At 41.7% G+C, this 24,903-nt stretch overlaps 4 long non-coding RNA genes across 4 annotated transcripts; all 4 read right to left on the minus strand.

Annotated features, from left to right (window-relative positions):
• Positions 1–1,225: 1,225 nt before the first annotated feature.
• LOC309338029 lies at positions 1,226–2,470 on the minus strand. The gene is made up of 3 exons (XR_014154592.1): positions 2,330–2,470; positions 1,562–1,688; positions 1,226–1,445 (listed from the first exon to the last, which is right to left on the minus strand). It is a non-coding gene; the product is annotated as an uncharacterized lncRNA (long non-coding RNA).
• A 1,735-nt stretch (positions 2,471–4,205) lies between these two features.
• Positions 4,206–7,836, minus strand: LOC309337545. The gene is made up of 3 exons (XR_014154405.1): positions 7,495–7,836; positions 5,439–5,589; positions 4,206–4,755 (listed from the first exon to the last, which is right to left on the minus strand). It is a non-coding gene; the product is annotated as an uncharacterized lncRNA (long non-coding RNA).
• A 6,753-nt stretch (positions 7,837–14,589) lies between these two features.
• LOC309338079 lies at positions 14,590–16,659 on the minus strand. The gene is made up of 2 exons (XR_014154678.1): positions 16,262–16,659; positions 14,590–14,742 (listed from the first exon to the last, which is right to left on the minus strand). It is a non-coding gene; the product is annotated as an uncharacterized lncRNA (long non-coding RNA).
• A 4,742-nt stretch (positions 16,660–21,401) lies between these two features.
• LOC309338018 lies at positions 21,402–24,903 on the minus strand. The gene is made up of 3 exons (XR_014154576.1): positions 24,743–24,903; positions 23,419–23,546; positions 21,402–21,551 (listed from the first exon to the last, which is right to left on the minus strand). It is a non-coding gene; the product is annotated as an uncharacterized lncRNA (long non-coding RNA).

A 24,903-nucleotide genomic window follows, 5' to 3' on the forward strand; every position in this document is an offset into this window, starting at 1 on the left:
TCCCTCCTCTATGTGACATCCTTTTATATATTTGAACATGGCTATCATATCACCCCTTAACCTCCTCTTCTCCAGGCTAAACATGCCCAGCTCCCTTAGCCATTCCTCATAAGGCATCGTTTCCAGGCCTTTGACCATTTTGGTTGCCCTCCTCTGGACACATTCCAGTTTGTCAGTGCCCTTCTTGAACTGTGGTGCCCAGAACTGGACACAGTACTCCAGGTGAGGTCTGACCAGAGCAGAATACAGTGGCAGAGTTGTAGTCCAACAGTTTCTACCACATTTTCTACTCCTGCTCAAGGTGTTTGTGAACGAGTTTATGAAGCAGAGCAGCAGAACTACCATGAAAACTGAAATCTTGAAGAAGAAATGTAGTTCTCAGCATTTTAGTGTGAAATTCTCCTAATACACTCTTTTTGCCTGATGCATAGATTTTTGCAAAGCAATTTCCTCTAATATAATACATATTGGCACGTGATTTTCACTGGTAAATGCATTTTTATGCACACTAGATTGCAGTACAAGTGGTACCTCAGGTTGCATACGCTTCAGGTTACATACGCTTCAGGTTACAGACTCCGCTAACCCAGAAATAGTACCTCAGGTTAAGAACTTTGCTTCAGGATGAGAACAGAAATCGTGCTCCGGCGGCGCGGCAGCAGCAGGAGGCCCCATTAGCTAAAGTGGTGCTTCAGGTTAAGAACAGTTTCAGGTTAAGAACAGACCTCTGGAACAAATTAAGTACTTAACCTGAGGTACAACTGTACATGCATTTTGGGTATGTGTTTCCCAGCTGGAAGACTGCAATGCAAAATTCAGAGCAGTGTGAATTTCAAAGGATGGCTGTGTTTTGTTCCACACATTGTTCTGATGAGTGCATATTAGGCAGTTTCACCCCTAAATGAGAACAGAATCCCCCCTACTCCCCCTTGCAACTGAGGAGATGCCAAATAAGCCACTTCATGAGATATGTGCAGATTAGCTTCCTTTCTGCAGGCTGCATGTCTGAGCTGTCCTTGGCACAGAAGAGAAGCGTCTTTGCTAGAACAGCCTGTACATATCCCTCCCCCCCCCCCCGTTCATGTGGCCAAAAAGTTAGTTATGTTCTGGAGTTCATAGGGACTAGGTGGGCGAAGCAGTCATTTTTACAAAAGGTAACACCTGTTTGTTTTTCAGAGATAGGAAACTTCATTCTCCCTTTATAGAAATCAGCACACACCACTGGTTCATATGCCCAACTGCATTGCTTTTATTAGAAGAGGAAAATGCAAGATTTCTGTTAGACAAGAAGGTGTTGTTCCCTTTTGGGAAGGTTGACTAGCTGACAAGCTCAAATGCAAAAGGCTTCTGGGAGTGGTGATGAAGAAAGAGCTCGTGTCACAGGAAAATTGCTTCAGGATTCAGAAACGTCCGAATCTTCTTCTGGGTGGATAAATGATGCCTATCTAAGGGAACAGGATTAAACAGGATGAAGGTATTCTGAAATATGAGAGGTTAGGATTCCCCCGCTCCCTGCAATATGATAGCCATGCTGCTGGTGAAAATGAGGGAGCCAGCTTACCAAAAGCAGCAGTAGATCTGGGATGGATCCTGAGGGCATCGTCCCCCCAACTTTTCCTCCCTGTAACACTCCTTCCGATTTCTGCATACTCCATCTGCACATTTTTCACTCCTGGCCTGGTTAAGACCTGGGGGTGTTTAAAAAACGAAGAGGAACATTGTGATTAAGGGCAAGCCTTCCCAAGCAGAAACACTCTTCCCATATTGTCATGGAATCATAGAGCAGTAGAGGTGAAAGGGGAGCCCCAAGGCTCATCTAGTCCATCTAGTCCAGCCTGGAAACCAGGCCTTATGAGGAAGAGTTGAGGGAGTTGGGTATGTTTAGCCTGGAGAAGATAAGTCTGAGAAGCAATATGCTGTCCAAATCTCTAAAGGGCTGTCCCATGGGAAATGGAGCAAGCTTGCTTTCTTCTGCCCTGGGTGGTAGGACTCCAACCAACGGCTTCAAGTTACAAGAAAGGAAATTCTGGCTGAGGATTAGGAAGAACCTTCTGATGGTAAGAGCTGTTCCTCAGTGGAACCGACTCCCTCAAAATGTGGTGGACTCCCCTTCAGGGAAGGTTTCTAAACCGAGGTTGGGTGGCCATCTATCAGATTCGTTAGCTGTGGCTTCAGTATTGCTGTGGGCTATACTTAGATGACTCTTGCGGCCCCTTTCCAACTCAGACTATGCAATCAAAACAGCCAAGAATTCCCCCCACCCCACGGTGCTGATATTTCTTCCTCTCCCACCTTTAGGCTGAAGACGGGTGGTCCCCGAATATCTTACCTGGCAATAGAAGGAAGATAACAAAAAACAGAAGGAAGGTGGTCTTCATGGCTGAATCTCAGAGCTTCTGGAGCCTCACTGTTTCCAGAAAATGGGGAAGAGAGGGAATGACGAAGGAGGTGTATTGTGGGAGAAGGTCAGGTGGCTTTTGTGTATTCTCTGCTGGGAACAGCAGCACTGAAATCTGAGCACGTGTGTCTGGGGCAGCAACAAACTGCTCCCACTCTTTAAGAGGATTGTTGTTCAGGGCTTCATCCAGGCTGGAACAAGAGAGTTACAGTGTTGCTCAGGCCTTGCTCTCTGTGGTGTTTTAGCAACGGGTGCAGGTTCTGTGTTTCTGTGTCTGTCTGTCTGTCTCTCTCTGTGTGTGGCGAAAGAAAGAGGTGAGATACAAAGGACTCTTCCCTTTCCATTCACCTGAGTTTTAATTCTGTTGCAATAGAGGGCTCATGTTTGGGACAGGCTTCTAAGAGGGTGGCTGTTGTGGTTCCAGTGAATGGGAAATTCGGGGAGAGGGGAAGCTCTCATTTTGCTCTTCATTTCATCTTGGGGAAAAAAAAATCTTGTGAAAATATATCAGCAATTTTTTCTTTGTGATCTTGCTTAATATACATCTCCCACCCTGCAGGAATTTCTCGGTGGCCTGGTGTAAACATTGCACAGAACAGTGTTTTTTTTCATGTTTTTGCATGGCATAGTTCTTACCCTAGCAAAGTTTCAACAGAGAGCACATCTCTTGCAAATAAAAGTACTTTCAGTGAGAGCCTAGAAATCCCTTACTTTTTCGTGTTTTAACTGTTTTGTTTAAGTGTAGTATTATGCAGCCAACAGTTTACATGTAACAGTCCTATCTGTTGCTCATCATAATCCAGAGGGCCCTGCACTAGGCTCTCCCAATTTAATTAACCTTTTAATCAGAGTAATTGGTTGTTTGCTTATTAAAAATTCATACAATCCTGAACTGTACTGGTATTTGTAACCTCTGTTCTTTCAAAACTGCTGGATCTCAAATTGTTTTTCTTTTTGCTGCAGGTACTGTAGCATCATCGTTTTGGCCACTTAAAGTGAGTTTCAAGGTTACAGAATAATAGAATCACAGATTTATAGAGCAAAAAGGGACCACAAGAGTCATCTAGTCCAACCCTTTGCAATGTAGGAATCTCTCACCCAACATGGGGCTCAAACCCACGGCCCCGAGATTAAAGGGTTACATCCAAGGACTAAGTGTCTGTTGACCCAGCTGGCTTTGCTCTGCCGGCCCCTTCCTCCTGACGCATTACGCATTTGAGCCATTAGCGTAGCTGATTTTTTTTCTTGAAATGTCTTTCTCTTATGTCCATTAAAAACCATGAATTTTAGCATCAATACTGTTGAAGTCTTGTCTGCTTGTTTTGAAGAAGGTAGTTTGTGGGGGAGATCTTTCTGAGCACATCTATGGTTGGCTGGGGGTTAAAGAAGTCAAACTGATGCGAAAATGCAGAGGACCAGACTGAAGACTGGAGAAATGTGGAACTGATATAGACAGTTATTTGCCTGACCCTCAGCAGATGGCAGCTGTGGTCTCAAACATTTTGAAGGTACCATGAAAAATCTCTAATAATAATAATAATGATAATAATAATAATAAACAAAGTTTTTGAGCTATTTTTAAGACTTCTGACATGGTTTGCCATGTGCCTTGATTTTCCTGGATATTCCAGTGATTTTCAGCTAATCAGCTGCTGTATTCTGGCCATGTCCAGGGAATTCCAAGTGTAGGGCAACCATATAGCTGCTACAGATATCTTAGAAGTAAAAAACTAAGAGCAGTTTATATGGGAACTGAATAAATTTGGACACATTTGCCTGACCCCCAGCAGATGGCAGCTGTAGTCTCAAACATTTTGAAGGTAACATGAAAAATCTCTAATAATAATAATAATAATAATAATAATAATAATAAATGATGTTTTTGAGCTATTTTTAAGACTTCTGACATGGGTTGCCATGTGCCTTGATTTTCCTGGATATTCCAGCGATTTTCAGATAGACACTGCTTCTGGCTGCTGTATTCTGGCCATGTCCAGGGAATTCTGAATGCAGGGCAACCCTATAGCTGCTACAGAGAATGTGAGATATCTTAGAAGTAAAAAACTAAGAGCAGTTTATATGGGAACTGAATAAATTTGGACACATTTGCCTGACCCTCAGCAGATGGCAGCTGTAGTCTCAAAAAATTTGAAAGTATCATGCAAAATCTCAAATAATAACAATAATAAAATGAGGAGGTATGGTAGAAGTAAACAACTAAGAGCAGCTTATATGCGAACTGAAGAAATTTGGACAGAAATAGCAGGGGGTCTTTGAATGTATTTATTGCATAACATTCATATACTGCTTGATTGTAGAAAACCTCAAAGCAGCCAATTCTCGTGCGACTCCATTACCTGAAGGCAGAGAAGGAAAACATATTCTCAGCTCCTCGTTAGTGAAAACAGAGGGAGCAAGGACAATGACATAAATGTATTTACTGTTCTGAATGTCGTGCGACATGAACAGGCTACAAGATGCCCGACTTCCCTGTCGCAGGCTAGGCATGAGAAGCAGGTTCAAAATCCTAACTCAGCCATGTGGTTAACTGGGCAATATTTGAGCTACATTTACTCAAAAATAAGTCTCTCTCCCTCCTAGTTCTGCAGGGTTGCTGAACTTTTCCCACCTTTCCAGCTCCAGCCTAGCCACTGACCGCCCCCTCTCCATGGCAAAGGTGGAATGGGACATTTTGGGGTGTCTTGGCTTCCCATGCGCACCAACGGCCCTGGGAGGGGGCTGGTGTGGGGTGTAATAATTTGTTATTATTTTTTATCATAATCATAATTTATTATTTATACCCCGCCCACCTGGCTGGGTTTCCCCAGCTAAAACTAATATGTTTAAGTTGAAGAATGACAATGGGAGAGTGTGGTAGATCACTGCCAGTTTTTGATATTGGATGGTGGACGTTGGATCTGCCTGCTTTAGGCCATCATTCACCAACCAGGAGCCTTGCAGTTGCAGGACTACAACTCCGCAACCCCCCGACCACTGACCATGCTGGCTGGGTTTGATGGGAATTAATGGGATCTCTTACGGAAGGGTGCAGCAGACTTTGTCTGGCAGGCATTTCCCGACTCTTTTCCAAGCAGTCATGCACCTCTCCTGCATGCACTTCCCATTGGATTTGTCACATTCCTCCTTCGATTGTGGTGGGTAAGTTGTTTTAGATGGTTTAGAAGCGTAAGCTTAAGGCAAGAAAGAAAAACATTGGTTCGCTTTGAGTTAGGGCTCCTTGCCAGCTACAGCGTTCTATTTTTTAAAAAAAATGATATTTATTGAGATTTCAAATAAAAACATATAAACACAAACAACAATAAAAACATACACAAACCAACAAAACAAAAACAAGTATAAATTCAAACCTTCTTTTCTATACCTAATTTCTCCGACCTCCTCACACCTCCCCCTTCTGTATTCTAATCTCATTTATCTTGTCAGCAAATCCATTCCCAGATTTCCCATAGTTTTTACAAATGCTATTCTTTTTCCTTAAACAATGCCCCTGTAAACCACTGATTTTTAAACCCATATCTTTCTAGCCTTCATTAATTTTATAATGTTTATTAAGATAGTCTTTAAACTTCTTCCAATCTTCTTCCACTGTCTCTTTGTCCTGGTCTCGGATTCTGCCTGTCATCTCTGCCAGTCCCATGTACTCTGTCATTTTCATCTGCCATTCTTCCAGGGTGGGTAGATCTGGTGTCTTCCAATACTTTGCAATAAGAATCCTTGCTGCTGTAGTAGCATACATAAAAAAAGTTCTATCCTTCTTTAACACCACATGGCTAACCATACCCAGGAGAAAGGCCTCTGGTTTCTTCAGGAAGGTATATTTAAATACCTTTTTCATTTCATTATTTATCATTTCCCAGAAAGCCTTAATCCTTGGGCATGTCCACCAGAGGTGAAAGAATGTACCTTCACTTTCTTTACATTTCCAGCATTTGTTATCTGATAAGTGGTAAATTTTTGCAAGCTTGACTGGGGTCATGTACCACCTATAAATCATTTTCATAATATTCTCTCTCAAGGCATTACATGCCGTGAATTTCATACCAGTGGTCCACAACCTTTCCCAGTCAGCGAACATAATGTTGTGTCCAATATCTTGTGCCCACTTAATCATAGCTGATTTAACTGTTTCATCTTGTGTATTCCATTTCAACAGCAAGTTATACATTTTTGATAAATTCTTAGTTTTGGATTCTAACAATTCTATTTCCAGTTTTGATTTTTCCACCTGAAAGACAATTTTCCTGTCCAACTTATAGACCTCCAGTATTTGATAATAATAAAGCCAGTCTCGCACTTTATCTTTTAGATTCTCAAAGCTCTGCAATTTCCACTTGTTCCCCTCCTGTTCTAAAATTTCACAATATTTTGGCCATTTAACCTCCATATTAAGTTTTTTCAAAGCTTTTGCCTCCATCGGTGACAGCCACCTTGGAGTTTTGTTCTCCAGCAGATCTTTATATTCCAGCTACAGCGTTCTAAGTCCATTCTCTGCTTTCTGTAGCCAATCAGAAGCCACGCTTTGGTTTCCGAATGTTTTGGAAGTCGAACGGACATCCCAAACAGATTCCGTTCTACTTCCAAAATATGACTGTATAAATGTCCTAGGGTCAATCTTTATAATCCTCAATCTCAAAAACAAGATATCTGGTTATTATACTTTTAAAAAATAGAAAGAAATGGTTGGTTCAATCTCTCTGAAAAAGGCTTATGGCATCTGTCCAAGATTATGAGCTTTTAGCACGTGAAATAATTTAAATTTCCTTTGTTTGAATTTAAGATTTCATTTGAAACCATGCTCTTTTCCACAAGCCACAATATGACGGAAATGTTAAGAAATAAAACCAAATTATTTTTTTAAACAAAATAATAAAACCTTTTCTTTTAACCCTCCACTCCCCCCCCAAAAAAAATCCACCCTCACCCTAATATTTATAATATTTTTTGTGCGTGCAAGACATAGCAAACAGCACTGTTTCTGGGAACTTTGCCATTGGTAAGAAAACCCCTTCCCCGTTATAGCAGCATTGCTGGCTATTTCAGTGCCTGCCACAATCTCAGCAAACTCTGTACAATACCTGAATCCCTTAGCAGGAAGAGGGAGGAAAAGAGGAAATAAACAGAGATTAAGTAGGAGAACTTCATGTCTGCTTCGAATTGCTGAAAATTCTGAGATTGCACAGAGGAGGGACAGAAGGTGCTCCTTATTTATAGGTCGTCGAACAACAGCAGCCCCTAGAGGGAAAGAGGAGGAGGAGTTTGGGGTAGAGTCATGTAAAGCAGAGGTGGGGCCACATTCCCTTCTGAATGACTTTCTGGGGGCCGCAAGCCAGGGCTGAGTAGGGGCAGAAACAGTTATGAGACCCCCGAGCCATCTGAAGTCAGCTCTGTACAGGGAAGTTTTGAAATGTTTAATTGTTGTTGTTTAGTCAATTCAATTCAATTCAAAATCCTTTATTAGGCATAGCACACCACACATTGACAAACAACATATACAAACTGTATAAAATACGGGTACAGCAAACACAATTTATCCTAGTCCTATTCTTAACTCCCAGAAATTAATCAATGTACATGAATAATATAATACAATTTAATATGAAATAAAAATACAACACAGCAACGTCACCTACCATTAGAAACCACTAAGTCTCTCTATCATGGCCCATTCTTTCATCATGGACAGCTCTCAAAAATTCGGCCACTATCAAAGTAATTTGATCATCGCTGTCCGCCAACATGTCCTGGACCGTTGGTTGAGTACAAATCTGTTTTTTAAATTTTAGGGCCTCATATAATTGTATTCTGGCATAACTACCAAAATCACAGGAGAAGAATATATGCTCTAGAGTATCGAGTTCTTTTTTCCTGCATTTGCAGAGACGCTCAGAATCTGGGATAGCTAGATATCTTCCTTTCACTACCACCGAGGGAAACATGTTAAATCTGGCTAACATAAACAGCCTACGCAATTCATGATTCTTCAGATTTGTCATGTATCCCTTTTGGAAATCTCTACACAAAGGGAGATTTAAGTGAATGGGAGAGCAGGTGCTGTGCTTTGCAACCTCAAGCATGGCGAGAGCACTTTTTTTTGTAAGAGTCTTCCTAATAATTTCCCATGTATCTTTGGGATCAGAGATTTCAAAGTCAGTTAGAATGAGCCCTATAGTTTTCTCCAGTTTTCTCCTACATATCAGTGATAGATTGTAGATTGCACTATCACTTAAAAGATCGTAAAGTAGAGAATTAGGGGATAGGGCTCTATAATGGAGGAAGATCCAATATTTCAAAGTCCTCAGCCATGCTCTAACTGATAAAGGCAATATTCCCAGCTCACAACATATTGTTTCATATTTTACTGAGTTTGCAAGTCCTAATAATGACCTCAGAAGGGAAGCATGAAATTTATCCAACCTCTTGAGGTCGCCTGAGATCCACACTGGTGTGCCGTAAAGAAGTTGGGCACACAGTTTCATATCAATCACTTGCAATACAGCTGGGATGAATCTGTTTCCTACTTGAGAAAAAAAATAGGATTTTATATGGTGGGCTGTCACTTTGGCCTTAGCTATAGCAGCACATATATGTGTATTCCAATTCATATTATTTTTGAATGTTATTCCCAGATAATTGAAGTGCTTAACTTCCTGTATTAGATGTCCATTAATTATACATCCTTTTGGGTTCCCTCTCTTTCTGAATTGCATAATCTTTGTCTTATCATAATTAATTTTGAGATTATTAAGAGAGCAGTAGTTTGAGAAACTCTTAAATAATTTTTTTAAACCCAAAACAGAGAGTGAAATAATTACAGCATCATCTGCATAAAGTAGTAAAGAGAGTGGGCAATTGTTTAAATAAGGAGTATGAGTGGTTGCGTTTTGAAGGAATAATGGTAGGTCAGATAAAAAAAGATTAAATAGGGTAGGGGCCAAGATACAGCCTTGCCTAACTCCACGATTATTCAGAATAGGACCTGCAAGTCTACCATCTTTTGATACTTTAACATATATTTGGTTATTAGAATGTAAACTTTGAATCAGTGTAAGTAAATATGGGTCAATACCAAGGTGTTCAAGTTTAGTCCATAGTTTGTTGCGGTCAACTGAATCAAAGGCACTTTTTAAATCCACAAATGCCGCAAAGAGTTTCCGTTTATTTCTCATGACATATTTATCCACAAGATGACTTAACACTAGACACTGGTCAAGAGTTGATGAGCCTGCCTTAAAACCAGCCTGCTCTTTACCAGGTAGGCCTTTTGTCAGCATCCATTCTTCCAATTTAATAAGCAGAGATTTGGCATAGATTTTGCTTATGCATGGTAGCAAACTTATAGGCCTGTAATTCTCTTGGCAATTCCTATCACCTTTTTAAAAAATCGGTACCACTATTGAGTTGTTCCACGACTTAGGTACAAGGGCTGATTGATAGATAGAATTAAAAAGCGGCACAAGTTTAATGGCCCACCATTCTATATCTAATCTCAACAGGTCTATTGGGATGCCATCCATACCCGGTGATTTCCCTTGCTTAAACGAAAAGATTATCCTTTTCATCTCCTCAACAGTAATTTGAAATTGTGTGGTTTTTGCCAAAGAAACTTTAAAATTTTCCTTTTTACAAACTTGGTGATCATAAAAAACAGCAGTAAAATGTGAAATCCAAACCTCATCGCTTATATTAGGGAACTCAGTGGTATCTTTTATTGAGAGAAGTGACCAAAAAGTTTTAGTATCTTTAATTTCTAATGCAGTAACAATTTTAGACCATTTGGCTAGTGCAAACTCAGATTTTTTTTTCCAGGAGCATGTTCTTAAAAGCATTTTTCATTTCAAAATAAGTCTTCCAGAGACCTTGAAAGTTGGTAATGTAGGCTTCTTTTAGACAAGTTCTAAGTTCTTTCTTATAGTTAATACAATCTTTATCGAACCAGTTATACTTATTTAAAGGTTTGTTGCTGGACTGAGAGTCTAAAAAAGAAGAAAATAATTCCTGGATAGTCTTATAGTAACAATCATTATCCTCCAAGGGCAACAAATTTTGGTTAGCCACAGGTTCCGGGAGAACTGGGTTATTTTCAAATACTGCTAATAGATCCTCCCTATTTTTATCACTTATATAAATTCTTTTGGCATAAATAGTCTTATCAATACTAATAGGAGGTCTAATATCATTATTTCTAGGATTCCTGTACATCTCTAAAACTATTGGGAAATGGTCACTCTCTGAGCGAGGTACAACTGTAAAAGAGGCAATTTCATTTAACATTTCGACGGAAACTAGAGAATAGTCGATGACGCTCCTACCCCTTTTGGAGCTAAAAGTAAAATTTCCTGGAATATCCGGCCACATTGAGCCATTCAAAAATGAGAGGTTCAATTCTAAAACCAATTGTAGAAGTTTTCCTCCCGCTTTATTAATAATGATGTCCTTAGAATTCCTCCCTATTCTCAATGGAAGAGGGGCGTCTTCAGCTAGATTTGAGCCATAGCGTTTATAGAGAGCTGTATTGTCTGATCCAGTTCGAGCATTGGTGTCTCCCATTACAATCAGGGGAATATTTGGAAATTTACTACATATTAAATACAACTCTTCAGAGACCAAATTCCAACCATAATCTGGTCTGATTTCCAACTCTATGGGAGGAAAATATATATTTAAAAGAAAAATTTCCCTGTATACAATAGTAAGTGATAACAGTTGTGCATACTGTCCAATATTTCTGGTATAATTAATTTTAAGGTTAGAAGACTGTTTAATACCACAGATCAAACCAGCTTTAGGGCGACCTTTTGTTGACATTTTAGTAGCGGGTAAATTATAGGTAATAAAATTAGGAATATTTAAAGGTTTAAGAGACCAGGTTTCCTGCAGAAGTATTATATCATAAGGTTCAAGAAAATTTATAAAATCAGGATCAGGTAGTTTACTTGAAAGTCCAGCTACATTCCAGGACATAATAGAAAGAGTTTGGAGAGAACTTTGATTTAAGGGTGCTAGTGAGGTATGCGTGGTGCATTCCGAATGTCACACCAAATTCCTCTGGTTCTTACTATTATTCCTTTCAGCGGGATCATATAGTTCAGATGCTAATTCAATGATCTTTAAAGATGTATTCAGTATGCTCACATTTGAGGAGGGTGGAATGCTAGGGTTGCAACCTGGCGCACCCATGCTGGGCACTTTATTTGGGGAGCCCAATTCAGTCTCATTTAATTCTCTCATTTTATCCCAAGCTAATGTAGTGACCAGGTTTGCCTCTGAGATGGATTGCATGCGAGCTGGGTTATGGGAGGGGCGTTTCAGCTCCAGGATCTGAGAGGATGGATTCATCTCCACAGCAACCACTAGACCTGGGGTAACGGAGGGTTTCTCGGCCCATAAATCCAGCTCGTGACGATAGAGGCATGAAGCCTGATCTGAGACATACTCAGATATGTTTTGATTATGTAGTCCCGGTTGGTCCTTCATCAGATTTGTCAAGCAAGAGCGAAGGTTATTCAGTCTATAAAGTATTTTGTTCTGAGTTTCTTGGGGTAGTGCGCAGTAGGAGTAAATTAAATTATTTTCAAAACTTTCGAACCCATTACCTTGGCTCGCTTCATATAAAGTCCCGGGCGAGTCTGGTCTTTGAAGATCATTAATAAGTAACTCTGGGTGGTGATTAGGCGAGTCCTCAGTGTCTTTTATATCAATTAAAGTGTGGTGTTCAGCCATTTGATGAGGTGTTACAGTCGAGGTCACAGGAAGTTTTTGATGTTTTATTACGTTTTAATTTAAGTCGCCAGCCAGATGAATGGGGTATAAATAATAAATTCTCCTCCTCTTCCTCCTCCTATTTTTGTCTACATTTCCCTGTAATCTATCTATTTTTTGAACACATTATTTGGTTTAACGAAAGCATCAAATGTACCAAGTAAGCATTCCAACACTATTATCCTATGAAAACCTGGAGGCTAGAGACAGATCAAAATGTATTTAATGGATTTTTGATCTTCTGTTGGAAGCTGCCCAGAGTGGCTGGGGAAACTCAGCCAGATAGGTGGAGTAGAAATAAATAAATAAATAAATAAATAAATGAATGTTACTTCACATTCCCACAAGAGATTCTCTCCATAACGAGCAAGACGTATTCAGGGAATATGAGAAGCCTCAATGTTGCTTCACCTTGGGAACCATGAGTTTGTGTATGTGATCACTTCAGGAAGCAGAACGAGTTAGGCACCTGTGGCGACATGACTGTGTTACCACACAGAATTACACAGCAGATCCTAAGTTCACAGAAAGAAATGGTGAGAAAACTATATATAAAAAGGAGGGTTCAGGTAGGAAAACCTGGACAGTTATTACCAGTCAAAGTAGACAATACCAAAATAGACAGAAGAAAGCTCTGTTTTGGGATATGTATAAGGAAGAGCCATATGTTCATATGTTGCCTCATTTCCAGGCCCTGTCTAGGAAAATTAGGAACTATAGGAGAACATATAGTTTCAAGGTTACAGAGTCATAGAATCACAGATTTATAGAGCCCAAACGAACCACAAGAGTCAACTAGTCCAACCCTTTGCAATGTAGGAATCTCTCAGCCAACATGGGGCTCAAACCCACGGCCCCAAGATTAAAGGGTTACATCCAAGGACTAAGTGTCTGTTGACCCAGCTGGTTTTGCTCTGCCGGCCCCTTCCTCCTGACACATTAGGCATTTGAGCCATTAGCGTAGCTGATTTTATGTTGAATTGTCTTTCTCTTATGTCCATTAAAAACCATGCATTGCATCATCTAGACTCTTGAAGTCTTGCCTGCCTGTTTTGAAGAAGGTAGTTTGTGGGGGAGATCTTTCCGAGCACATCTATGTGTGGGGTAGGTGTGTAAAGAATAATAATAATAATAATAATAATAATAATAATAATAATAATAAATAAAATTTATTTATATCCCGCCCTCCCCAGCCGAAGCCGGTCTCAGGGCGGCTAACAACAATAAAACAGTACAAAAGTACAGCACAAACAACACTCTAAAATCATTCATTATAAAATTAATTAAATTCAAGCCACTGGCCACCTTTGGGCCAGAGCTCCGTGAAGATTGCCGATGGAGGGAGTCAGGCTGTGCCCTGGCCAATGGCCTGACGGAACAGCTCTGTCTTGCAGGCCCTGCAGAAAGATGTCAAGTCCCGCAGGGCCCTAGTCTCTTGTGACAGAGTGTTCCACCAGGTCGGAGCCAAAGCCGAAAAAGCCCTGGCTCTAGTTGAGGCCAGCCTAACTTCTCTGTGGCCTGGGACCTTCAAGATGTTTTTATTTGAAGACCGTAAGTTTCTCTTTGGGGCATACCAGGAGAGGCGGTCCCGTAGGTACGAGGGTCCTAGGCCGTATAGGGCTTTAGAGGTTAAAACCAGCACCTTAAACCTGATCCTGTACTCCACCGGGAGCCAGTGCAGCTGGTATAGCACCGGGTGAATGTGATCTCGCAGCGAAGACCCCGTAAGGAGTCTCGCTGCAGCATTCTGCACCCGCTGGAGTTTCTGGGTCAGTCTCAAGGGCAGCCCCACGTAGAGCGAGTTACAATAATCCAGTCTGGAGGTGACCGTCGTGTGGATCACAGTGGCTAGGTCAGGGCGAGAGAGGTAAGGAGCCAAAGAGAGAAGTAAAGAAGTCAAATTGATGCAAAAATGCAGAGGGCCAGACTGAAGACTGGAAAAATAAGGAACTGATATAGACAGATTTGCCTGACCCTTAGCAGATGGCAGCTGCAGTCTCAAACATTTTGAAGGTATCATGAAAAATCTCTAATAATAATAATAATAATAATAATAATAATAATAATAATAATGAGCTATTTTTAAGACTTCTGACATGGGTTGCCTTGTGCCTTGATTTTCCTGGATATTCCAGTGATTTTCATCCAGACAATGCTTCCGGCTGCTGTATCCTGGCCATGTCCAGGGAATTCTGAATGTAGGGCAGCCCTATAGCTGCTACAGAGAATGCCAGGTATCTTAGAAGTAAAAAGCTAAGAGCAGTTTATATGGGAACTGAAGAACTGAACTGAACTGAAGAAATTTGGACACATTTGACTAACCCTCAGCAGATGGCAGCTGTAGTCTCAAACATTTTGAAGGTACCCTTCAAATTCTCAAATAATAACAATAATAAAATGAGGAGGTATGGTAGAAGTAAACAACTAAGAGCAGCTTATATGCGAACTGAAGAAATTTGGACAGAAATAGCAGGGGGTCTTTGAATGTATTTATTGCATAACATTCATATACTGCTTGATTGTAGAAAACCTCAAAGCAGTCAACTCTCGTGCGACTCCATTACCTGAAGGCAGAGAAGCAAAACATATTCTCAGCTCCTCGTTAGTGAAAACAGAGGGAGCAAAGGACAATGACATAAATGTATTTACTGTTCTGAATGTCGTGCGACATGAACAGGCTACAAGATGCCCGACTTCCCTGTCGCAGGCTAGGCATGAGAAGCAGGTTCAAAATCCTAACTCAGCCATGTGGTTAACTGGGCAATATTTGTTTAAGCCTGCATTTTCCAGACTCTCTGTGCTAAAGAGCTTGCTTGGCCTCTGCCTCTGATGAACCTCGTCATTATTTTGCAGTGATCATGGATGTCAAGAACCCACCACAACTGCCAAAGGGGCATCTGGAGCAACTAGAGGGCTTCCTTCACCAGCTACATCCGCATGCCATACTGCCTGCCATTTGGAACGACATCATTCTCATAGTTTTGTGAGTGCTAGAATACATATGAGCAAGACTCTCTGTGTTCCATCTAAAATAAATGCACCTGCCCAACCATTTGGCAAAACCGAATATGCCTTTTAAAAGAAGAAGAAGAAGAGGAAGAAGAAGAAGAAGAAGAAGAGGAAGAAGAAGAAGAAGAAGAAGAAGAAGAAGAAGAAGAAGAAGAAGAAGAAGAAGAAGAAGAAGAAGAATAGGGAGGAGCAGTGAGCAAACTATGACCCTGAGGTCTTGCCCTCAATCACTCAAAATCTTATTCAAGCACTGCTGCGGCTCCTAAAAGTTAATGGGGCATTGCATGCAGTCATAAGGTCGAGAAATCCTTTTTCAGTGCTGGCTAATAGCACATCTTGTGATTTTTCTATGGTGCTCTGATCGCAAACAGAGACCAGCAGAGGTCGACACAGCTAGATGGAGGAAGACATCTGCTGTATCCAACCTGGAGCAATGGAGATTTGGGCCACAGCCTTAGCTATACAACAGATGCTGCATGTAACAGAATATTGTAATGCAAGCCTTGCCAGTTTACCCAATGCATTGGGGGTAGAGATACAAGTATGTTTTGAGGGGAGACACTAAGGACTCAGCTGCAAATAAAACGTTTTAAACCTGTTGTAAAGTGCAATATACAAACGCGACACTAGATGGTGAAAGTGAGCTATGCAAAATTCACTGCATTTTTCAATTTTTTTTTTAAAAAAGCATTTTCACAGCGCTTTTTATACGTGTACAGATTTCACCTAAGATAAATATTCTGAGAGAATATGCTCAACAATTTGTTCAAAAACTGTTATTATTTTTTTATCATAATCATAATTTATTAGTTATACCCCACTCATCTGGCTGGGTTTCCCCAGCTAAATATAATATGTTTAAGTTGAAGAATGACAATGGGAGAGTGTGGTAGATCACTGCCAGTTTTTGATATTGCATGCTGGGTGGCAACCTGTTGGACATTGGATCTGCCTCCTTTAGTCCACCTTTCAGCAACCTGGGACCCTGCAGTTGCAGGACTACAACTCCACCCCCCGACCACTGACCATGTTGGCTGGGTTTGATGGGTTTAGTGGAAGACTGGCAACATCTACCTCAGGGAGCTCTTAGAGGTCTGCAGCATTTGCGGTGCGGTGGGCATGTCCCGATTTTTTTCCAGCCATTGTAGCAAAACTCGATCATACACTTCCCTTTGGCTTTGTCACATTCTTCATCCGATTGTGGTTCGAGAGATGGTTCAGAAGCGTAAGCTTAAGGTAAGAGAGAAAAACATTGGTTCGCTTCGAGTTAGGGCTCCTTGCCAGCTACAGCGTTCTAAGTCCGTTCTCTGCTTTCTGTAGCCAATCAGAAGCCACGCTTTGGTTTCCAACATTTTGGAAGTCAAACGGACTTCCCAAACAGATTCCGCTCGACTTCCAAGGTACGACTGTATAAATGTCCTAGGGTCAATCTTTATAATCCTCAATCTCAAAAACAAGATATCTGGTTATTCTACTTTTTTTAAAAAAAGAAATGGTTGGTTCAGTCTCTCTGAAAAAGGCTTATGGCATCTGTCCAAGATTATGAGCTTTTAGCACCTGAAATAATTTAAATTTCCTTTGTTTGAATTTAAGATTTCATTTGAAACCATGCTCTTTTCCACAAGCCACAACATGACGGAAATGTTAAGAAATAAAACCAAATCATTTTTTTAAACAAAATAACAAAACTTTCTCTTTTAACCCTCCACTCCCCCCCCCAAAAAAACCCACCCTCACCCTAATATTTATAATATTTTTTGTGCGTGCAAGACATAGCAAACAGCACTGTTTCTGGGAACTTTGCCATTGTTAAGAAAACCCCTTCCCCATTACAGTAGCATTGGTGGCTATTTCAGTGCCTGCCACAATCTAAGCAAACTCTGTACAATACCTGAATCCCTTTGTAGGAAGAGGGAGGAAAAGAGGAAAAAAGCAGAGATTAAGTAGGAGAACTTCATGTCTGCTTCAAATTGCTCGAAATTCTGAGATCGCACAGAGGAGGGACAGAAGGTGTTCCTTATTTATAGGTTGTCGAACAACAGCAGCCCCTAGAGGGAAAGAGGAGGAGGAGTTTGAGGTACAGTCATGTAAAGCAGAGGTGGGGCCACATTCCCTTCTGAATGACTTTTTGGGGGCCACAAGCCAGGGGTAGGTAGGAGCAGAAACAGTTATCTGACCCCCGAGCCATCTGAAGTCAGCTCTGTATAGGGAAGTTTTGAAATGTTTCCTTTTTGTTGTTGTTTAGTCATTTAGTTGTGTCCGACTCTTCGTGACCCCATGGACCAGAGCACACCAGGCACTCCTCTCTTTCACTGTCTACCAACTCATTTTGGTAGCTTTGAGAACACTGTCCAACCATCTCGTCCTCTGTCGTCCAATTCTCCTTGTGCCCTCAGTCTTTCCCAACATCAGAATCTTTTACAGGGAATCTTCTCTTCTCATGAGGTGGCCAAAGTATTGGAGCCTCAGCTTCAGGATCTGTCCTTCCAGTGAGCACTCAGGGCTGATTTCCTTCTGAATGGCTTGGTTTGATCTTCTCACAGTCCAAGAAGATGGCAGAAAGTGAGGAGGAATTAAAGAACCTTTTATTTAGGGTGAAAGAGGAGAGCACAAAATATGGTCTGAAGCTCACCATCAAAAAAACTAAGATCATGGCCACTGGTCCCATCACCTCCTGGCAAAGATCACTGCAGATGGTGACAGACAGCGGTCACGAAATTAAAAGATGCCTGCTTCTTGGGAGAAAAGCAATGACAGACCTAGACAGCTTCTTAAAAAGCAGAGACATCACATTGCTGACAAAGGACTGTATAGTTAAAGCTATGGTTTTCCCAGTAGTGATGTATGGAAGTGAGAGCTGGACCATAAAGAAGGCTGATCGCCGAAGAATTGATGCTTTTGAATTGTGGTGCTGAAGGAGACTCTTGAGAGTTTCATGGACTGCAAGAAGATCAAACCTATCTATTCTGAAGGAAATCAGCCCTGAGTGCTCACTGGAAGGACAGATCCTGAAGCTGAGGCTCCAGTACTCTGGCCACCTCATGAGAAGAGAAAACTCCCTGGAAAAGGCCCTAATGTTGTGAAAGACTGAGGGCACAAGGAGAAGGGGATGACAGAGGACGAGATGGTTGGACAGTGTTCTCGAAGCCACCAACATAAGTTTGACCAAACTGCGGGAGGCAGTGGAAGACAGGAGTGCCTGGTGTGCTCTGGTCCATGGGGTCACGAAGAGTCAGACATGACTAAACGACTAAACAACAACAACAGCCCAACACCCTGTGGCCAAGTTGAATTATGTGCTTCAGGATTTGATTTAAGGCCCTGCCCATAGATGGCAATCTGTAAACATCCCATGAGGAAGCCACTACTAATAGACCATGACATTCAGGATAAGGTCTCAGAGATAAGGTGTTCTTTTCAATGTCTGCATATATATGTGTTTGTGTGTGTGTTTGTGTATTCAAGCATGTTGTTCCTGATCAGTTGAAGGCATTTTGGGAGGAAGCCCATTTACTAGATTTTTACCCATTTGGACTAAAACCCATTTGGCCTAAAGAGTTCCGGAAGGAGACTGCAAGGGCTGGTGCTCTGGGGCCCAAAGGTGAGGCACACCTGTCCACACGGTCTGAGGGGCCACTAGCCACCCTCCCTCACAGGACCACAACCAAACAGGTGGGCAAGCAGGGGACAAAAGCAGAGGTCACCTGCCCTGGTTACTCACTCAGTAAGAGCAGCTTGAAAGGGAAGCACTTGATGAGACGGACAAATAAGAAATGATAAAGTCGCCTTTTCACTCAAGGCTGCAGCTGCTGAAAACCTCAGGCATAATGTTGCTTTCATTCACATAAAGATACAGGTAAAGAACCCCCGTCAGTTAAGTCCATCCAAAGGCGACTATGGGGTTGCAGCGCTCATCTCGCTTTCAGGCCGAGGGAGCCAGTGTTTGTCCCCACACAGGTTTCCAGGTTTCTGACACAATGGGACACCATGATGGAAACCAGAGTGCACAGAAACGCTGTTTAACTTGCCGCCACATCAGTACCTATTTATCTACTTGCACTGGTGTGCTTTCAAATTGCTAGGTTGGCAGGAGCCGGGACAGAGCAATAGGAGTTCACCCCGTCGTGGGGATTCGAACCGCCAGGCTTCTGATCGGCAAGCCCATGGCACTACCCACATCCCTGTAATAAAGATACAAGGCTACAGTGACTAGGCAGCCTCAGACATAAATATTGCTTTGTACAAGGACATTAGGCAATCTCAGACAGTTCAGATTAGCAGGCGTCGGCGAGTATAGAACTTGCTGACATCTACTAATGGTCAGGATGTTGGTGTGATAAATACACACGGCTCAGCAAATACAGAGACTGATTCACACTTACCTCCAGGTATAGATTCACACTTACCTCCAGGAAATAGACCAAATATGGGAAATAATGAATAATGCTAATAGGGTAATATGGCAGTTGTGATAGGCTGTAAACCTTGTAGTCCCTTGTAGTCCCCACCCAAGGGGGAGATAAGGGAGGGAACCTGTGCTTAGGAAATAGAGAATATAAGCTTTGTTTTACTAACTTTGGGTGTGCCTATTTGCAAGAATGTTTTTGTAATCAATCTACTCTTTGCTGCTTCACCAATTTTGTTCAGATTTTATTTTGAGGGTCTCAGACCCACTTGTAACAATACTGAACTAATTACAAAACTGGCTGGTACATAAAGCAACATCATGTGGTCATATGCTGCTTCTTTTTCAGCTCTTCTGTCATAGTTGATGTTTGGTGTAGGGTTGGGCTGGGTTGGGGGGCTGTGTCAAGTCTAAGAAAGTCGCAACACCTTCATTCTCCCACACCTGTCTTGGATCTGGCTGCTCTTAGCAGTACTTCGCTCTTCTTGGCCCTTGCTTCCTCTCATCATGTGACAGTCCCTTGGTGCCCTGTGCTCCTGTAGTCTCTGCTGCACCTTCACCCAGCCCAGGTGGCTCCATCCGCCTCTGTGCTCCAACGTCTCCAGAAAACTTTCTTGTGTCTTGCGCAGAACTTCCTCAAGTCAGCCTTTCCTCATCCGGTTTCATAAGGGAAGCCTGCAGGATCAGGCCATTGGCCCTCCTAGTCTAGCATTCTGTCCTCGCAGTGGTCAGCTAGGTGCCCATGGGAAGTCTGCAAGCTGGACATGAGCTCAACAGAACTCTGCTTCCCTACGATTCCCAGCTACTGGTATTCAGAGGCACATCACAACCATTCTGTTGGGTGCCCCACTGTTGCTGAAAGACCTACGCTGGCTTCCAGTACATTTCCGAGCACAATTCAAAGTGTTGGTGCTGACCTTTAAAGCCCTAAATGGCCTCGGCCCAGTATGCCTGAAGGAGCGTCTCCACCCCCATCATTCTGCCCGGACACTGAGGTCCAACTCCGAGGGTCTTCTGGCAGTTCCCTCCCTGCAAGAAGTGAAAGTACAGGGAACCAGGCAGAGGGCCTTCTCAGGAGTTGTGCCTGCCCTGTGGAAAACCCTTCCATCAGATGTCAAGGAAATAAACAAGTATCTGATTTTTAGAAGACATCTGAAGGCAGCTTTGTTTAGGGACGTTTTTAATGTTTTATGTTTTATTGTGTTTTTAATATTCTGTTGGGAGCTGCCCAGAGTGACTGGGGAAACCTAGCTGGATAGGTGGGGTATAAATAAAATAATAATAATAATAATAATAATAATAATAATAATAATAATAATAATAGGAATGACTTCCCCTCCACTCAATTTCACATATATACTGATGGGAATATGCTCCCTGCTTGTAATCCAGATAGAGACCTTGGAGTGGTTCTGGAGAACTCAACCCAGTTTTCAATAACTTTGAAAAATGGTAAAGTCGATGATGGGGGAAAGGGGTTGAAAATATAATGTCAGAACAGTCACTTCAAATGCCTTTTTACTTTATTTTAATTTAGTTTAAAGATATTTATGTTTATGTGTTTTTTTTAATAAATCAGAAGAAATGGTACAATGTACAGACTTATGGGACTGCACTGCAAGGCAGATAAAAAGAAGGGCAAACCCTGTGCCTTTTTAAATTAGGTGAGCAGGACAGCAGATGTGTTTTCTGCCTGAAATTTGAACAGGACATCTGTGTGGAAGAGTTTCTAAAAAGCGCTTTGAAATAAAGTTGCTTATTCAGCAGTGGGAACACACAGAGACTCAGAGACACAAAGAACATAGGTGCTCAAATGCTTGATTTTTAATTAGCAGAAGAAGGAAAACAATCACCAGAGAATCGGCTCCATTAAAAGCGCAAATGCGTAGCGAAGCAGGTTGCAGAGGCCATGAAAATGTTCAGGCTATGGATGTAACGCAGCCAACATCCTGACGTTATCTGTGCGAAAGAGAGAAGATTGTCAGATTCTGCAGTTTTTAATGGTGTATTACATACATAATCATGAATAAAAAGCTGAACACATTCAGATGCAAAACACAAACACAGATTTTAATATAAAGAAAAAGAGGAGAAATACATTGGTATGGGGCTTATCCTTTAAATCATGCTGTGGCTCGCCAGATGTTGTGGGAGCCCACCTCCCATTGGCCCCAACAGCCAGTATGGCAAGGGATCAAGGGTCAGGGAGATCTGTAGGCTGGCAACATCTGGAGAAACACAGATCGGCCTTTCCTGATTTGAATAGGTTCTGAGCATGATAATTTGTTGTTTGCCCCTTAAAAATACTGACTTAACTTTGTTGGGTGGTATATTGGATTGGATGTAGTGAATACATATATTTTAATAGTGGACAGATGAAAAATCAGAAGTTCCTTCTTTTCCGAATCTTATTTTTTTCTACCTTTCTCTTTTAACCTCTTTTCTCCTCTGTTTCTTTCTTTGTCTCTCCTTCCCCCTTTTTGTATTTTTACTGTATTTAGATAGTCTTAGTGTGGTTAAAAAAAGGGAAATGGATATGAAGTTTTGTATTTTTCTCTGTGAATCTTAATAATATTTATTAATATTTATTATTTATTTGTGTTTTTACTGTATTTAGGTAGTCTTGGTGTGGTAAAAAAAGGGGGGAAGGATATTAAGTTTTGTATTTTTCTCTGTGAATCTTAATAATATTTATTAGAGTAAAATACAGACTAACTTGAAATACACCAGTGATTTGAATCCAACTCTCCTCCTAACATAATACATGATGCCAATATTAGAAGGCCAACTGATTTTTAAAGCTTCCATATGGCTCTGCTCTTCTCAAGCTTAGTAAGACCAAAGCAATTCATTCTGATTGTTTTATTTCCACTATCCTTCACATAACTTAGGTTTTGTGTTGTTGTTTTTTGCAGAAAAACCCTCGATGTTAGCATGTGTTTCCTAAGGAAAGTATCAGCAACTGCAAATTCTGAGCCACAGCAGAACTTGGTAGAAAAACTAGAACAAAACTGGGGTTTGGAGATGTGAACTGTCTCCTGGAAAAGTCCCCAAAGCACCTCAGTTCCTATATTAACTATGTCACAATGATCTAGACCATTTTGTCTTCCTCTTCTGTTACAGATCATAACTAGAAGACCAGTCTTCAGGTAGCCCGGATTTCTTTCAAAAAAGCTGGATGTTTCCTAAGGAAAGCAACAACAGCAACTGCAAATGCTAAGCCATAGCAGGGCCTGGAAGAAATACTGGGGCAGAATTGGGGTTTGGAGGGGAAACTATCCCTTGGAAAAGTCTTGAAAGCACCTCCATTTCTATATTAACTATTTCACAATGATTTGGACCATTTTGCTTTCCTGCATATCATAAACAGAAGAACAGGAGAGGGAGAGAGTTGCCCAGGTGACAGACTCAGCCTCTATGGTACAGCTCAGCATTTCAGAAAGCACCACCAGCACACAGTGGGCCAAGTTCATAGGCTCTTCCAGTATGGATGGAATTGAGGTGGGAACCTAACAGCCTATGAAGAAACATGTAGAAGTTCTGGGTGAGTCATTTCTTGGCCCCAGCAACTTCTACAGATCAGGCACGTGTAACAGGCACAAGAACATGCCAAGCTATTTTTTCACTCTGGCCAGCAGTATTGCTACTTATTGCGTTGTGTATACAAATATGCTATTCTTATTCTCCTGCCGGATACATTAATAGGTCTTAAAAGCCAGCCTGGGTTTTGACTTGCACAGGACCTCTCCAAACTGGCTTAGATAAAAAGAACCAATGGACAAAACAACCCTGATAGCAGGGCAGGAGATGCATCTAGAATTCTTACCTATTTTCTGCAGCACCATCTTTTTGGGTTACCACAATGTCCCTTGTGATATGTGCCTTTTGGGCAAAAGCCATTATAGCAGCCGCCACCCATCCTGCGACATTGTGCCTCTGACGTCTGCGCAAGTGCTGTAGCAAAAGAAAGAACAAGTTGTGTTCTCATTGTCATTCCTGCTAATAGCAGGCTCAGCTGGTGAGTGCCAATAGGACTGTAGCCAAATTAGCGTATTTTTTGCTCTATAAGACTCACTTTTTCCCTCCCAAAAAGTAAGGGGAAATGTGTGTGCGTCTTATGGAGCGAATGCAGGCTGCACAGCTATCCCAGAAGCCAGAACAGCAAAAGGGATCGCTGCGCAGTGGTCCCTCTTGCTGTTCTGGCTTCTGAGATTCAGAATATTATTTTTTCTTGTTTCCCTCCTCCAAAAACTAGGTGCGTCCTATGGTCTGGTGCGTCTTATAGAGCGAAAAATGCGGTAATAGAAGGGGCTGTGGCTGGAGCACTGGACAGGGGCACCTTCCTCTATTGAGAACCTCCCAAATAACAAGAGAATGATTTCCGGGACTTCTTGGGCAGTCTCACATAGAGTACATTCCATTAACCCAGCTTTGAGGTTACCAATGCATGGAATATAATGGTTTGGCTTTCCGTGTCCAGGAATGACCATAGCTAACAAACCAGATGAAATTGGTAAAATACACTCCTGGGCACAGGGGTTATTTGGGGCTCTATTGACAAAGATGCATCCAGGAACATCCCAAACTAAACATTTCTACTCCACAGGGACTGCACCACCCTGAACAGTTAACCTTTCTTTCTCATGGATATGGGATCACCCACCCAAATAAGGTCCCATCTTTGCAGCATTCAAACAAAGTTTATTGCCCCCCCCCCATCTAATCCACCACTGAAAATTAGGTAAGCAAAAGGAAGAGGAATAATAATAATAATAATAATAATAATAATAATAATAATATTTGTTTGTTTGCTGCCCCTCTTAACTGGGTTGCTCCAGCCACACTGGGCAGCTTTCAACAAATTAAAACACAGTAAGACATCAAATCTTGCTTAGCAGCCTGGCTCTATAGGAGCAAGGACTACATCTCCAGTCACACATGGTCAGTGGTCATGGTGACTGGGCTTCAAGGGAAGTGGAGCCTCAAAACATCCAAGGACCCATTGGTTGTCCACAATGCTACAGAGCGTGATAGCAAGCAGTTGCATATTTTCCCGAAGTCCCCATGTAGGGATCCACTATAGAACTGCTTTGAGCTTTACTACAATCAAGTGGCATATAGATTTTTATGAAATAAATAAGTAACCTTACCTGGAGCAGCCATCAGCACAAAGAAGAGAACAGCTGCAAGGAAGGCAAAGATCTTCATGACTGAAAGATTGGATGGTGTTTCAAGAGATGGCGGGATGGAGAGATGCTCGAAAGGTCCTTGTATTTATATGACAAAAAGGAGCATGTCACACCATGGGTTG

This window comes from Podarcis erhardii (assembly GCF_964252035.2).
Source record: "Podarcis erhardii genome assembly, chromosome: 3".
Lineage (NCBI taxonomy): Eukaryota > Metazoa > Chordata > Lepidosauria > Squamata > Lacertidae > Podarcis > Podarcis erhardii.